Consider the following 13,839-nt stretch of genomic DNA (forward strand, 5'->3'; position numbering starts at 1 on the left):
AGGGCACGTGCGGGCAAAAGGGGGCCACGGTGGCCTCCAAACTCCCCGCTGTGTTTGGCCCGGTACCGGGGGGATGGGGGCCCGGCAGGGCCCAGCGCACAGCAGGTCTTCGGCCTGTTCCCGCCCCAGGCCAGGGCCCAGGCTTCGGAGAAAACCTCCACGGGTCCCGTCTCCCTCCACGCTGACCCCCGGCTGGCGGCGAAGCTGCCAACACCTGCCTCTGCCGCGAACGTCCTGGGAGCAGCCGCCCTCGGGACAGAGGCTTCTCCATCAGATGCGATCGGCTCCGGCAGGAGCGCAGCTTGCAGCCGCTCAGCCACCCGTCGTCACCTCCGTGAGTCCGCCGAGGACCTACTGTGTGCCAGGCCCGCTGCCAGGCACCGAGAGGCCTCGGGAGGTGGCAGGAAAGGGGGCCGGACAGGCGCCCCTTAGCACGGAGCCGCTGCGGGGGAGCGCGGTGGGAGCCCGGCCCCCGCAGAATCACTCCTGGGGCACCTGCGCGGCTTCCTCCACCTGCTGCAACCGAGCAAAACCTTCAGGCTGAAGCAGCTTCGGGAGGACAGCAGGAGGCTGTGGTGGCGGGCGGCGGGGGGAGCCACCTGCCCTGCCGCGGGGACCTCGACCCTGGGGCGGCCTGGCCGGAGCCCGGGGACCCGCGGGCCGCCACAGGGTGTGGGGCGGGGGCTGCACCCCGACGTTCCTGCAGCCGTGCAACGCTCTAGGGGCCTCCTCACAAGGCGGTGCGCTGCGAGGGAAAATGAAAACCCCCCTTTTTATTTGGGAGCCTTTGAACACATTTAAGATCTCGCCCCTTGTCAGGAAAAGTGTTTTCACTTATAAGAAACAGACCCGGGGCGGCGGCGGGCGGCCGAGCGTCGGGAGGCTCCGCACTGACAGGGTAATTACCCCGCGCCCGAGCCCCCCGCCACCCCTCCGCCGCGGGCCGGTGCCCTGGGTGTGGGGCCGGCGGGGCGTACAGGGGCACCCCAAGGAGGGGGCTCGGCCCCGCCACCTGTGCACAGACCCCCCTGCCCCGGGGCTGCGCACACCCAATGACCCGGGGCCCTCCGGCCGCGGGAAGATCCCCCCCTGCCGCCCAACACCCCCTGCACCCTCTGCCTGCAAACACCTGCGAACCCCCGCAAACCCCCGCAAGCACCGGGCACGCAGGCGGCCTTGACGGTTGCATGACCTCGGTGGCCCAATCAGGCGAGGTGCTCAGCTTTGGGGGCTGATATGTGACCGCTGAGCCCATCAGACCGCGAGCCTGAGCGGGCAAGCGCAGCCCCGGGTGGGTGGCCCCTGCCTGGGTGACCCGGCGGGAGCGCGGGGCCTGCACTGGACGCTGCCTGCACCCCGGGGGGGCCGCCCGTGAATCCTGGGTGTCGGACTTGGTGCTCGGCCGGGACCGCGCACGCGTAAGATACAGGACCCCCCAGGCTAATTTGACTTTCCGGTAAACGACAAAGGACTTTTAGTGTTTAAGTATGGTCCGTGCAGTATTAGGGATATACTTATACTACACATTACTCATTGTTCATCTACATCTTTTTAAAGTAAACTCTACCCCCGGCATGGGGCTCGAGCTCACCACCCGAGACCAAGAGTCACGCTGTACCCACTGAGCCTGCCAGGCATCCCCTCGTCTAAAATTTTGACTTACGGGACATCCTATATTTATTTGCTACTGTGAGACAAGGGGATGACCCTGAATCCCAACTGTTTGTCACACCGGGTGCTGCCTAGTCCACCTGACCACAAGCAGGTGCACCCAGCAGTTGCCCAGCACGGAGCAGAGGCCCCAGGCACAGGAGGCCACTGGAGTCCACTCCTGCACAAGCCCGTGGCCTCTGTGAAGCCCCGCGGTCTGCTAAGGAAGAAGCAGAGTGGATTTACAGACGTGCCAGCCGCAGCCCCAGCGGACCACGCGCCGTGACAGCCATTGCAGGACAATCCCCCCTGCCCCCGGGGGGAAGAACACGGAGCAGAGGCCTGGACGTCCAAGGCCGGAGTCTACACAGAGTCCTGGGCAGGGCTCGTCCATCTGGCCAGACATGAGGGACTTGGAAGGAGCATATGACAGATGACTCAGGGAGGCGGAAGGAGAGTGGACAGACATCGTGGACTGTGCCCAGAGGCCGCGCATCGTGTGACGTCATCGGAGGTCCACTGCAGAAGAGCCCTCGCTAGTGCACTAGGCCTGTGACCCGCCCCAGGGCAGCCTGTCAGCTCCCTTCCCACCAGACAGCCTCAGGCTTGCTAAAAGGGCTCAAGCAAGGAACACAGCAGGGAGGCAGGAGGACTGTGACAAGGACCCCACCGTGAACCTTGCTCCCAGTAGCTGAGCTGGATCCCCAACACGCACCCAGTTGTCAGCAACAACGACAGACCTCAAATCCCAACTGGGATCCCAGGCCTCGGGGGAGCCAGGCAGCTGTGCGGCAGCAAGTTGATTCCGCTGGGCCCTTCCATCGTGGCACGTCCTCGCCAGGAATAGGCACCCCTCTGGACGCGGATGTGTGTCGTGGGCCTTGTGAACCCCTCCACCCGCTCAGGAAACCCCACCTGGCCCCTGCAAGCAAGGAACTCATTTCTGAGCACAGGTACAACAGGAAGGAACGTGTCCGTCCCCGTGCCACGCCCGCATCTGCAGCTCAGGCTGAGGGGGTGCGGCCCACAGACCCACACAAGGGCTATTTCTCACCCAGCCCCAGACACAGGTCCAGGAGCTTCTTCCGTCATGCAGCGAACGAGGGCTCTGCTTTCTGTCCCGATCAGAGCGGCACTGTGTTATGCAGGGGAGGACACTGCCCGGCCAGGAGATGGGAGCTGGGGCCACACCGGGTGAATGGGGAAAGAGGGTGTGGGGTTACCAGTCTGGCCTTCAGTGGGCAGGAGGACACGGTGGGCCTGGGGACCTCAGGAACCATCCTCCATAGTGTGCAGATGTGTTCATGGCGGACCTCGTGATCCCAGGAGGCCGGAAGGCACAAGGGCTCCGACCTCCTCAGCAATAAAGGTTAGGTCAGCCTACCAGGGAGAGGCCACCGCCCGAGGCACCAATATGGAAGGTCAACACATGGGGACCACCAGTAGTTTGTGACCCGACGGGGAGAAGAAAGGGGGCCGTTTTGACTTGTCTGGGGTTGAATGCATCTTACTCTCTGCTCCTCTGCTCTTCCTTCCTCCTGCTGTGGGGTCTCAGACATGCGGGCAGTGGGTAGTTCTGGCACCTACTTGAGGCTGCACACTCTGGGCAGGAGCTCACCAGAACTCAGGGAGGTGGACACGCCCCAGGGGACTATGGCCCCAGTCACCTCCCATTGCCACGGCAAGTGCCCTAGGTCAGCCTCTCTTGGGAGGGAGGTGTTTTGACCCTCGCACGGCTGCACTGTGCCAGGCGGGGCCCCCGGAGTCGTGGGTGTGAGTGCAGGGAGAATGTGTGACTTCCACGGGGCCAGGGCGTGGGGCTCCTAGCCATGCTTCCCACAGCAGATGCCCTGCTTCCTGCAGGAAATCCCCTCACCAGATCCACATGGTTCTGTAGAGCCACCAACCATCCCCAGCGCGGGGGTGCGCTCAGGACCAGGCCCCGAAGGTCACAGCGCGCTGACCCCTGGCCCAGGGAGCAAGCCCGTTCCTGGCCGTGCAGAGGGAACCCTGTGCTCCCACCGGGTAACCAAGCGGGGATAGGTGGCCCGGCCAGCACGCGGAGGAAGCAGAGCCACCAACAAGAGAACTCTGCATCTGACGGCTTCGGACACCCAGAGGCCAGGGCCGCCCCTCGCTGTTCCGGAGGCCACCTCAGCTGAGCAGCTGGCGTCGGGCTTCCAATTGGCCCAGGCGTGCGAGCCCTGGGGCCCGGTGCACGCCGCCCCGTCCTCCCAGCGCAGCCGGAGGCCCCGAGCCCTTCCTGCCAGGGCACAGCCCCCCCCCCCTGCTCCGGTCCTACAAGCACTCGGGTGGCAGGCGGGGCCCGTGGAAGCCTGATGAGGGAGAAAGGGTGGCGATTTCTGGGGACCCACCCCCCCCAACGCCACTGCACAAGTACTGAAATCGCGACTTCCCACGGGAAGCTGGAAGCACCCACATGCCCGTCAGCAGCCGTCCGCGGGACTCGGCAACCCCACTCGGCGCCGCGCACCCGGCCGGGAAGGGGAGCGGGGCTCGCGGTTCCCCTGATTTCACAGCCCGTCCCACGTCTGCGTGTGTGCCCGCGGCACTTACACGGGTGTGGACGCGGTCTGGCAACTGCCACCCCCAGTCCGCCTGGCTCCTGTGGGCAAGGGTTTGAGACACCTGGGGAGCAGGACTTGACTCTTGACCTCATGCACCTCAGCATCATCCACTTTCATTTCTACAGGCGAGTGGCCCTTTGTGAGTTTTAAGGTGACGGCAAACGGCAGAGCCGGAGTTAGCATCGGTGACTCCGCTCCGAGAGCGGGTTCTGGCGGGGAGGATGCTGCGTGGGGAGCAGAGCGGGGAGCCGGGGGTGCATCCCAGGGCTGAGACGGGCAGCCCCCAGGTCCTCTCCTACCTGCCTGGGCTCCTGTCCAACGCTGAGGGCACACAGGTCACCCAGAGGTTGGCCGCCCCTCACTGTCTCTGCCTTGCCTCCTGCACTCTGGGAAGATGGAGGGGGCTTAGGGCCACCCCTGGGTCCCGTGTCCTGCTTACAGAAGAGGCAGCGATGGCCTGGGCCCACCAGGGACAGGAAGAGAGGGAGCATCTGGGTGAGGGAATGACGGGCCTCGTGGTCTTGAATCTCCCCCGAGATGGATAGAAGTTCTGGAAAGTTCTCATCGGGGCCTGCCTCTCCTGGCCCATGTCTCAGCTGTGGGCCCTTGCTCCCCTGACACCTGGTTTCCCCATCTCTGAACATGAGATGAAAGGAGTTGTCAGCAGGACAGGGCCTGGGCAGGGGCTGCAGCAGCCCTGGGAGCCTGCGGCCTCCACTCCTGGGCGCCGAGGGACACCTTATGTGCAGGGAGGGACGGGGGTCCCATCCGCTGGGGCTTTCTGGCTGCGAGCAGCATCTCCCGGTTTCCAGCTCCTGGGAGGGGCGGAGACCTTAGTAACAGCACCCCACCTCGTGGCGGGGCCCCTGCTGGACGCTGCTGGACGCTGGGCCACGCTGCAGCCGGAGACGGAGGACGGCAGTGCCATGTGCACTGGGCAGGGGTCGGGGCTGCGCTCCTCCTGGTCCCTTCTCCCCTCCTGCCGCCTGCCAGGCCCACGGGGTGGCTGGAGCAGCCCCCCTGGATCACGAGGACGGAGTCCCAGCTGAGGATGACGGAGCCACCAGGCACGAGGAGCCTGGGTGACCCTGGAGCCCCCAGAGCTGTCCTGGAGGCTTTCTGTGAAAGAAAGAAATGCGTCCTTGTCTACGTCACCGTCACCGTAGTCTGGAGGTCCTGTGGAGACGAATCCCGAGCTTGGGTGTGGCTTATGACCCCCCCCAGGCTCGGTGGGCTCCCCGCCACCTCCCCCAGGCCCTCCTCCCCATTCTGCTGGGCCACCTCCTTTAAGAGTCCCCGGGACATCGTGATGTCTGAGGCCAGTTCATTCTCGGTCCTCATGTCAGGCCGGGTCAGGCCTCAGCACAGAGCGCCCATCGCAGCCTGTAATTATGTATTTATTGTGGATTTCCTTGATCGCCGCCTGCCCTGCTCTGCCATTACCGTGCGGCGGGGCCCTGCCTGCGTGGGTTCACCGTTATGTCCCTGCACCCAGCTCGGGTTCTGGGCACAAACGTGCCCCCAGCAAAGCCCCGCCAGGTGGGCGCTGACCCTGCTGACCCCACTGCCCCCCGCCGGGCCTCCTCAGCCCTCAGCTCCCAAGGCCCCGCTGCTGCCCGCCCTCCCCCAAAGCCCAGAGTCCCCTCCCCAGCTCGCTTTGCTCTGCACCAGTCCTGACCTCACGCTGGAGCGGCGTGCCGCAGGGCTGGCCAGCTACCCGTCCCAGCCACGTTTCATTTTCTGGAAGAACTGAGACTGGAATTCCAGGAGCAGCTCCAGCGCTCACTGGCAGATGTGGCTTCACTCCCCAGAGTTTCTGTCCCGTAAGTGGGGTGACACTCCTCGCCTCAGGCAGTCATCTGAGTACCGGGGGTGTTAGGAGTGTGTCCCCCCACCCCAAACGGCAGAGTGAGGGCCGAGTCATCCCCAGGGCCGGCCCTGGTACAGGCCACCAGCACCCACCCCGGCCGCCACGTGGAGGACCGGAGGCATCGGCGGGGGCGGAGCACTGGCCTCCCAGCAGCCCGGCTGGCGGGCACGGGCGCAGGAGCCGCGCTAGGGTGCCGCGCTGGGATGCACTACCCTAGGCTCTGCAGAGCGCCCGCGTCCTTAAGGGGACCCCGGGAAAGGAAGCCAGGGCCCGCCCATCCCACGGAATACAACACAGCAGCGCCAAGGGAGCCGCCACAGACACGCAGCGGGGCCATGAATCGCGGGGCTTAGCCCACAGGCCCCGCTCCTCTGGGTGAGTTAAAGATCAGGGCCCTCCTCGCCCCTTGCTCCCCGTCCTCCGCCGCCCCTGCTCCTACCTGCCCTTCAGCGCCATCTCAGGGCCTCCCCCTTTCCTTGTCCCCATTCGGCCAGGAGTCCTCTCCCTCCTGACCTCCTCCGGGTCCCTGGTTCAGACCACCTCATCCTGACTAACGTGCGGCTGTGCTCCTGGACCGTGAACTTCCCTACTAGAACGCGTTCTCTTCTCCTTGGGGTCCCCTGGGGCTGAGCCCTGGCTGTGCAGAGAAAGGCCCCCCAAAAGGCTTACTGAAGGGATCCCTGGGTGGCTCAGCGGTTTGGCGCCTGCCTTTGGCCCAGGGCGCGATCCTGGAGTCCCGGAATCGAGTCCCACGTCGGGCTCCCGGCATGGAGCCTGCTTCTCCCTCTGCCTGTGTCTCTGCCTCTCTCTCTCTCTCTCCCTGTGTCTCTCAGTAATAAATAAATAAATCTTAAAACAAAACAAAACAAAACAAAACAAAAGGCTTATTGAGGGGAACAAATGCCCCTACTTCCAGGGAAGACCTGTCTTTGGCCTCACCCAGGCAAAGAGCAGGGTCCCTTCAGCCTCCAGCGTGTACTGAGCACCCAGCAGACACAGGCCCCAAGGAGAGAGGACCGAGAACAAGGGCAATCCCTATGACTGCGATTTATGGACCCCACGGCAACGCTTGAATGAAAACAAGCATCCAGGAAGGCCTCCTGGAGGGGGAGGCCCCTGAAGGTGTTGCTCATGCGCACTGCCGGGAGCTCTGTTCGCTCTGTTCGCCAACTTGCCTTGTGTCCCACTCGCCATGTGCAGGCTGTCTCGGCAGGAGAGGCTCCCAAGGGCTGTGCAGTAGACAGGGCCCAGCGGCGCCCTGCCCCACCCTCTGCGGAGGACGCACATGGGTCTCACTCAGGTTGTAGGCCACTGCCGTAAAGGGACGGCAGCATTTCAGAGGTGACCTTATTCACACCTCGGGACAAGCCGGGGACACCTTACCCCCGCCTTGCCTTGCCCTGCACGGTAGCCAGAGGCAGGTATCGATGGGGACTCCCCGCCCGCTGGGGCTGGACTGAGACAGTGAGGAGCCTGCAGGCAGGGAAAGCAGGCGGGAAGCCGGGTCACTGCACCATCCATTCTGCTGCCAGCCGGGTCTCTGTGTCCCTCTGCCCAAGGTCACAGCCCCCCTGGCTGTGCGGCTCCGGTGAGTCCCGCGCCCTTCAGGCCTGGAGGGGTAGCCGGTAGCCCTCCCTTTGTTGCCCGCCCTGGGGACGGCGCCCACTCTCCTTTCACGCGTGGGACTTCCATTTATCCGAGCCTGCGCTCAAATGCCCGGCGAAGGGCGCCGGACAAATGCACCGCCCCGGCCCTGACTCATGCCAAAGGCCACTCCGGCATGTGCCTCTTGCAGGAGCTTGGAGCAACTCATGGAAGCCGGGAGAGGCCCCCCGGCCGCGGCGGGGCCACCCCAGCACGTCTAGGGGCCAGGTGGGGAGCGCGCTGCATCAGGGCTGCAGACCCGGTCTCCCCACCACCTGCCCGGCCTCCGGGCCTAGCCTGGGGGTGCAGCGCTGGGGGGCGGGGGGCGCGGCCTCCTCCCGGACAGGCGCTCACCTCACCCCGCGCGTGCACACCAGCCAGAAGCCGGCACAGCGCTGCGCGCGCCCGGGGCGCTCGGGGGGCCCGGGGCGGCCCCGTCCCGTCCCCGAGCGCGGCCCCGAGCCGCACGCCCCGCCCGCCCCGGCCCGCGAACCGCCGCGCGCACCGCCCCACGTGGGGCCGCAGGAGCTCGCGGGCCCGGCGCCGGATTGGCCGCCGCGCAGCCAATCAGAGGCCGCCGTCTGCAGCGGCTGCGACGATTGGCCGCCGCGGGCGGGCCGGGAGGGGGCGGGGCCCCCTTTTGTTCTCTCCTCCTCGGCGCCGGGCGCCCCACCTCCCGCTCCCGCCCCCGGGGACCCCCACCCGGAGCTCGGGGCCCGGGCCGCGGGGGAGCTGGCGGGGGGGGGGCGCAGGCTGCCTCCCGCCGCCCCTCCGAAGTGGCCGCTGCGGGGCCCGGCCCCCCCGCCCGCTGGTCCACACGCAGGAGAACGACCCTGCGGCCCGACACGCGGCCTGCGCGGGCTCTGACCTTGGACGAGCCCTCCGTGTCCCCCGTCGCGCGGTCCCCTTACCCTTGCTTTCTCCCTGTCCCCGAGGAGCTGGAGGAAAGAGCCTGGGATCCTTGAAAATGTAACCAGTCGATGATGGAAAGGCCCGGGCTTTTCCTGAGGGTGCGGTGGGGGAGGGCCGACCCCAAATTCAGGGTGACAGCCCTCCCCTGACGGCGTTGGAGGGGTGGTGAGGGCGCAGAGAGAAGCCCCTCCCTAAGTCACCCCTGCTCTTCGCTCTCTCTCCCAGTGGTCCCCCTCTGGGGTGGAAAGGGGTGGCTCTGGAGGTGGGGGCCCACACTGGGGCTCCGGGCTGGGCCAGGGGTTCAGGGACTCAGGGTGAGTCTCCCTCCTGGCCCAGCACCTTCCCCCTAGAAGCATCTCCCAGTGTGGCCATGGCCACAGACACATCCCACAGGCAGACGGGCAGCAGCAGGGGTCCCCAGGCTGTAGACACCGGGCTACCATGTTCTGCACAGGCCTCGGGTCCCCAGCCACCTGGGAGCTCAGAGGCCCAACTGCTTTCCTCACACCAGGTGGCAACAGGGAGACCACCAAGCCCCGGCGAGGGGCCCTAGCCCTAGGAAGGGGGCAGTCAAGCCCAGGGAACCCTCAGCTGCTCCCATCCCCCACTGGCCTGGAAAAGCCCCCAGGACCTAGTTGATGGAGAACAGGGAACCCTACCACTGGCCCAGGAGTAGCGTCTCCACCAAAACAAGAGTCATCTGCCTGGAACTGGGAGTCCGTACGAACCATAATTCTTTGAGAAAGACAGACTGATCTGATCCTCGTTCAGCATGCCTCTGCGCCGCCTGGAGCCGTCCCTTAGCCATTCCCAACAAGCAGCATGGGAGCCAGGGGCCTCCCCCGCAGCCTGGCCATAGTGGCCCCTGGAAGGACTCCCAGCCCCAGGGCCTTGGCAGGTGTCTGCTGCCTCCCTGGGGGCGGGGTGCTGGGAGGCTGACATCTGCAGTGTTTTTACTGTTGGACAAATTGAATCAATTAAACAGTCCCCGTCCGGGTGGTTGGGCATAGCCACAGGAAGAAGGGAAGCAAAGGCAAGGGGACTGCACACCTGTCTCTCGGGGCGTCCCCTTGGTGAGAGTTCGGGGTGAAGATGCCAGTGGGATGCACCCCTTTACGTCCTGTTTAGGGGCAAAGACCCTCTGCTGCCCACACCAAGGAAGAGAAGCCAGCCCAGGGGTGCGGTGGAGGAGACTCCGGGCGTGGTAAGGGGGCCTCCTCCCCACGCTGGCTCGCCGAGTGAGACCCCTTTCTCCACCTAAGATTCAGGCACTCTGGGCTTCTCAGCTGCCTGCCCTACACACTGAGGAGGCACCAGAAGCTTCCCTGCACCACAGGCTCCTTTCAGGGGTATTCTGTTGCTCTCACACGGAGGCCTCCGGAAGCAGGGAGGCTCCACGTAGAGAGGAGACGGCCCCAGGAGGCCGGGGAGCCAGCAGAGGAAAGAGGAAACAGACTGCGGAGGTGATAGCGAGGCCCCCAGTCACCCACCTGCAGCGGAAGCCTCCCCCTCGGGCAGGCCCAGAACGATTTAGGGGCTGGCTGCTCTGTGACCCCGCTGACCTAGAGCCGGCCACTGCCCCACTGCCCGGAGACCATGTAGCTGCTGGAGCGCCCGGTGCCCAAGCCGCACCCTGTGCCCCGACTCCAGCAGGGCCACCTCCTCAGCACCGTCCTCCAGAGCCCGGGCTGTTGGCCTCGCCTGGGGCTGCCCGGGGGGGGGGGGGGGCAGGGTCCCAGTGAGTCAAACGAGGCTCCCCAGCCGGCGGCCATCCCTGCACAGGTACTCGCCAAAGGGCTCTTGCTCATCACACGCCAGCGCAGCAGTGCTCTCACTGTCACCCTGAACAGCCAGGCCACGACTGTCCCTTGATGTCAAGTGACTATGACTGGACCACCTGAGGCAGACGAGGTCCTATCAGTAATCGGCCACGGAGGACAGAGTGGTCAGCGGGAGCCCTCCATCTGCCGGCACTCAGGAGCCCCGGGGCAGAGGCCGAGAAAGGGCACTGGGGTTAGCCAGTGTCTGGGTTACGGGCTGGCCCGGGATCCCACTTGCAGCCATTAGCCTGGGCCAGTTCCCTGGAAGATGAGAAGCCCGTTGGGGGGGGGGGGGGGGCTCAGCGTGGATGTGCAGGCAGGCGGCCCACGCTCCAGGCCCAGCTCTGCAGCCAGAGGTCCTGCCCGCTGGGGGAGAGGTCGGGAGGGGCAGGGAGAGGGTCCCTCTCTTGGTTCTTGCTCACATGTCACCTGCTGAGGACCCCCCCCAGGGGAGAGTTTTGAGGCACAGAGGTGTTGGGGGGGATGGATGGGTCTTGGCCGGCCAAGGAAGCGAAGGGCGGTCCGTCCAGCTTCCCTGAGAGCTGAGCGCACGGGCCCGGCAGGAACGTGCGGTTACGCGGCCCCCACGGGGAGCTGCGGTGCAGCCTGGGGGCGGGAGGCGGCCGCCGGGGGGTCTGGACACCGCGTCTGAAGACGGCTGCGGCCTCCCGCCCCTGCCGAGCCTAACCAGGAGATCAAGCTCCGGCGCCGCCGAGGGCCGTCCCGGCGGGAGCCCGCGGGTCGGCAGGAGCGGTGCGGGGGCGCCCTCCAGCGGCCGCGGCGGCAGGGGCGGGCGGCAGGACCGCGGGGCGGGGAGCCGGCCCTCCCACCCCCGCCTGGCCTGGCCGCCGCGCGCTCCCGACCGGACGGGAGGTCACGAGCAAGATGCCTTTTGGGGAGTCTGCGGGCTTCCTGCCTGGATGCCCAGGCGGCGGGGCGGGGCGGGGCGGGGCCGGCCTGCAGGGGCCCGGGGGGGGGGGGGGCGGTGTCTGGCTGCCTCCCAGCAGGTGCGGCTGTGCGCCCCTCCGCGGACGCGGCCTCGGGTGGGGTGCTCCCGGGTCAGGCCCTGCTCACGGCGCGCAGGGGAGGATGGAGAGGGTGCGCGTCCCAGCCGCCGCAGGAGTCCTCAGCACCTCCGCCCCGTGGGCCTCCCGGGGTCAGGCGCGCTCCCGGAGCCGCCGGCACACGCTCTCTCCAATATTACTGCTTTAAATATTTCAGCAGCTTTGTTGAGCTACAATTCACACACCATACAATTCACCCGTTTGAAGTGTACGACTCCATGGTTTGGGTATATTACATCGTTAATTTTTAAAATTGCGGTAAAATATATATGATATTAAACTTGTCGTTTTATTTTTCTAAGGATTTTATTTATTTATTCATGAGAGACACACAGAGAGAAAGAGGCAGAGACACAGGCAGAGGGAGAAGCAGGCTCCGTGCAGGGAGCCCCATGCGGGACTCGATCCAGGCACCGCGGGGTCACGCCCTGAGCCAAAGACAGACAGACGCTCAGCCCCTGAGCCACCCAGGTGCCCCTAAACTAGCCATTTTAAAATCACTTTTAGGTGCACAGTTCAGTGGCACTGTGAATATTGGAGCATATTCAAATCGTCGTGCAACCATGTGCACAACCCTTCCCAGAACTTTTCCGTCATCCCAAACAGAAACTTTGTACTCAGTAAGCGACAAGCCCCTGGCCCACCGTCCCCCAGGCCCCGCTAACCTCTACCTTCCCTCTCAATGCATTGGCCTGTGCTAAATGTGTCATGTAGGCAGAATTATAGGCTTGTCTTTTCCTGTCTGACCCCCGTTCCTTAGCATCTGTCCTCGAGGTTCGTCACACTGTGGCAGGTGTCAGAATGTCCTTCCTTTTTAAAGATGAGTAATATTCGGCTGTGTGGATGGACCACATTTTGCTTATCCTTCCTCTGCTGATGGACGCCTGGGCTGTTGCCACCCCTTCCCTATGGTGAGGACCGGTGCGGTGAACACTGGCCACCGGGATCTGTGGAGCTCCTGCTTTCAGCCCCTGGGTGTGCCCTGGGGGGGGGAGAGGGAGGCAATCCCCTCTCCAGCGCCCTGAGTGGACAGAGGCTTCCAGAAGGGCTGCATCAGCACTGCTCGCGGGCGCCCATTTCTCTGCATCCCCATCATCACTTGCTTCTTGTCTCCGTGTTATTATTATCATGTAGCATTTCAACAAGTAATAATTTCATCACAAATTATGGATTCCTCGAAGATGATCTATAAGCGACGGAGGAGAACACATTTTGTCTTTGCCGCCGGCCCCACCGCCGCCGACTGGTTTTTACGAGGGGGGCTGGTTTGCCTTCTAAAGCCTGCGGCCTGGGAACGGCAGGATGCCGGCGGGGTGCGCAGAGGCGCGGGGGCCGTGGCGCTCTGCGCGCTTCGGGCGGAGCAGGCTGCGGGCCGGTGCGCAGCGCATCGCGGGGCTCGCGGGCCCACTCGGGGCCCACCCGCCCGCGGAAGGACCGCAGCGGAGCCGCCCCGCGCCGGGCCCTGGGGCCGCGTGCTCATTGGTCGGGAGCGCGGCAGCCCGGGCCAATCACGCGGGGCGGCGGGCGCGTGCGCACCGGGCCCACCTGCAGCCCCGCCCCCGCCGCGAGGGGCCGCCCCCGGCTGACCCTCGTCCCCCCGGGGCGCCCGGGGTCCTCGCGTGGGGCGCGCCCCTGGCCTGCGCCGGAGCCTGCGCGCGCTCCGGCCTCGTGGCGGGGCTCGGACGGGGTCCTGCAGGCGGGCCCGCCCCCCCCCGCCCCCCGCGCCCCGCGATCGGTGCCCGCCCGCCCCTCCTCGGCCCCGGGCGCCCGGACCCTCTAACCTGCACCGGGAGCAGGAAGCGCTGCGAAGCCGCGGAAATGTTACTGCGGGAGAATCGGCGCCGCGGTGCCCAAGGAGGGGCCGGACCGCCGAGGGGCCCCTGGGGCGGGGCGGGGGCGGGGGCGGGGGCGGCGTCTGGCCGCGCGCGCTGCGAGACAAAGGCGTCCCCGGGCCTGCGAGGCCGCGGCGGGGCCGGTCCGGGCGGGGCGGCCTCCCCTCCCCCGCCCCTCCCTTCGCCCGCTCCCCTCCTCCTCCCCTCCCCCCTCCCACCCCCGGGCCCAGCGCACGGGGTTCCAGAGCCCCCACTGGGTCAGCTTCGGGAGAGCCCGGGGCCCCTGCGGCGGAGATGACGCGCCGGCCTCCCGGAGGCCCGCGGGGACCCTGGACCTCGGGACCTTGTCCCTTGTCGCGGGAGCCGGGCCTGCGCACCGACGGCGGCCTCCGCGCTGAGAAGCCCCCACCCCCCGCACTGTGACCCCGCCGCGCTGACCCACAGGGAGACCCCGGCGCC

The 13,839-nt window shown here is 66.3% G+C and overlaps 1 long non-coding RNA gene across 1 annotated transcript; it reads right to left on the reverse strand.

The window, feature by feature from the left end:
* Positions 1-11,835: 11,835 nt before the first annotated feature.
* LOC129514725 (uncharacterized) lies at positions 11,836-13,401 on the reverse strand. Its single transcript, XR_008665492.1, has 2 exons — positions 13,330-13,401; positions 11,836-12,734 (listed from the first exon to the last, which is right to left on the reverse strand). It is a non-coding gene; the product is annotated as an uncharacterized LOC129514725 (long non-coding RNA).
* Between the last annotated feature and the right edge of the window lie 438 nt (positions 13,402-13,839).

Source organism: Nyctereutes procyonoides, unplaced genomic scaffold (assembly GCF_905146905.1).
Source record: "Nyctereutes procyonoides isolate TBG_1078 unplaced genomic scaffold, NYPRO_anot_genome, whole genome shotgun sequence".
NCBI lineage: Eukaryota > Metazoa > Chordata > Mammalia > Carnivora > Canidae > Nyctereutes > Nyctereutes procyonoides.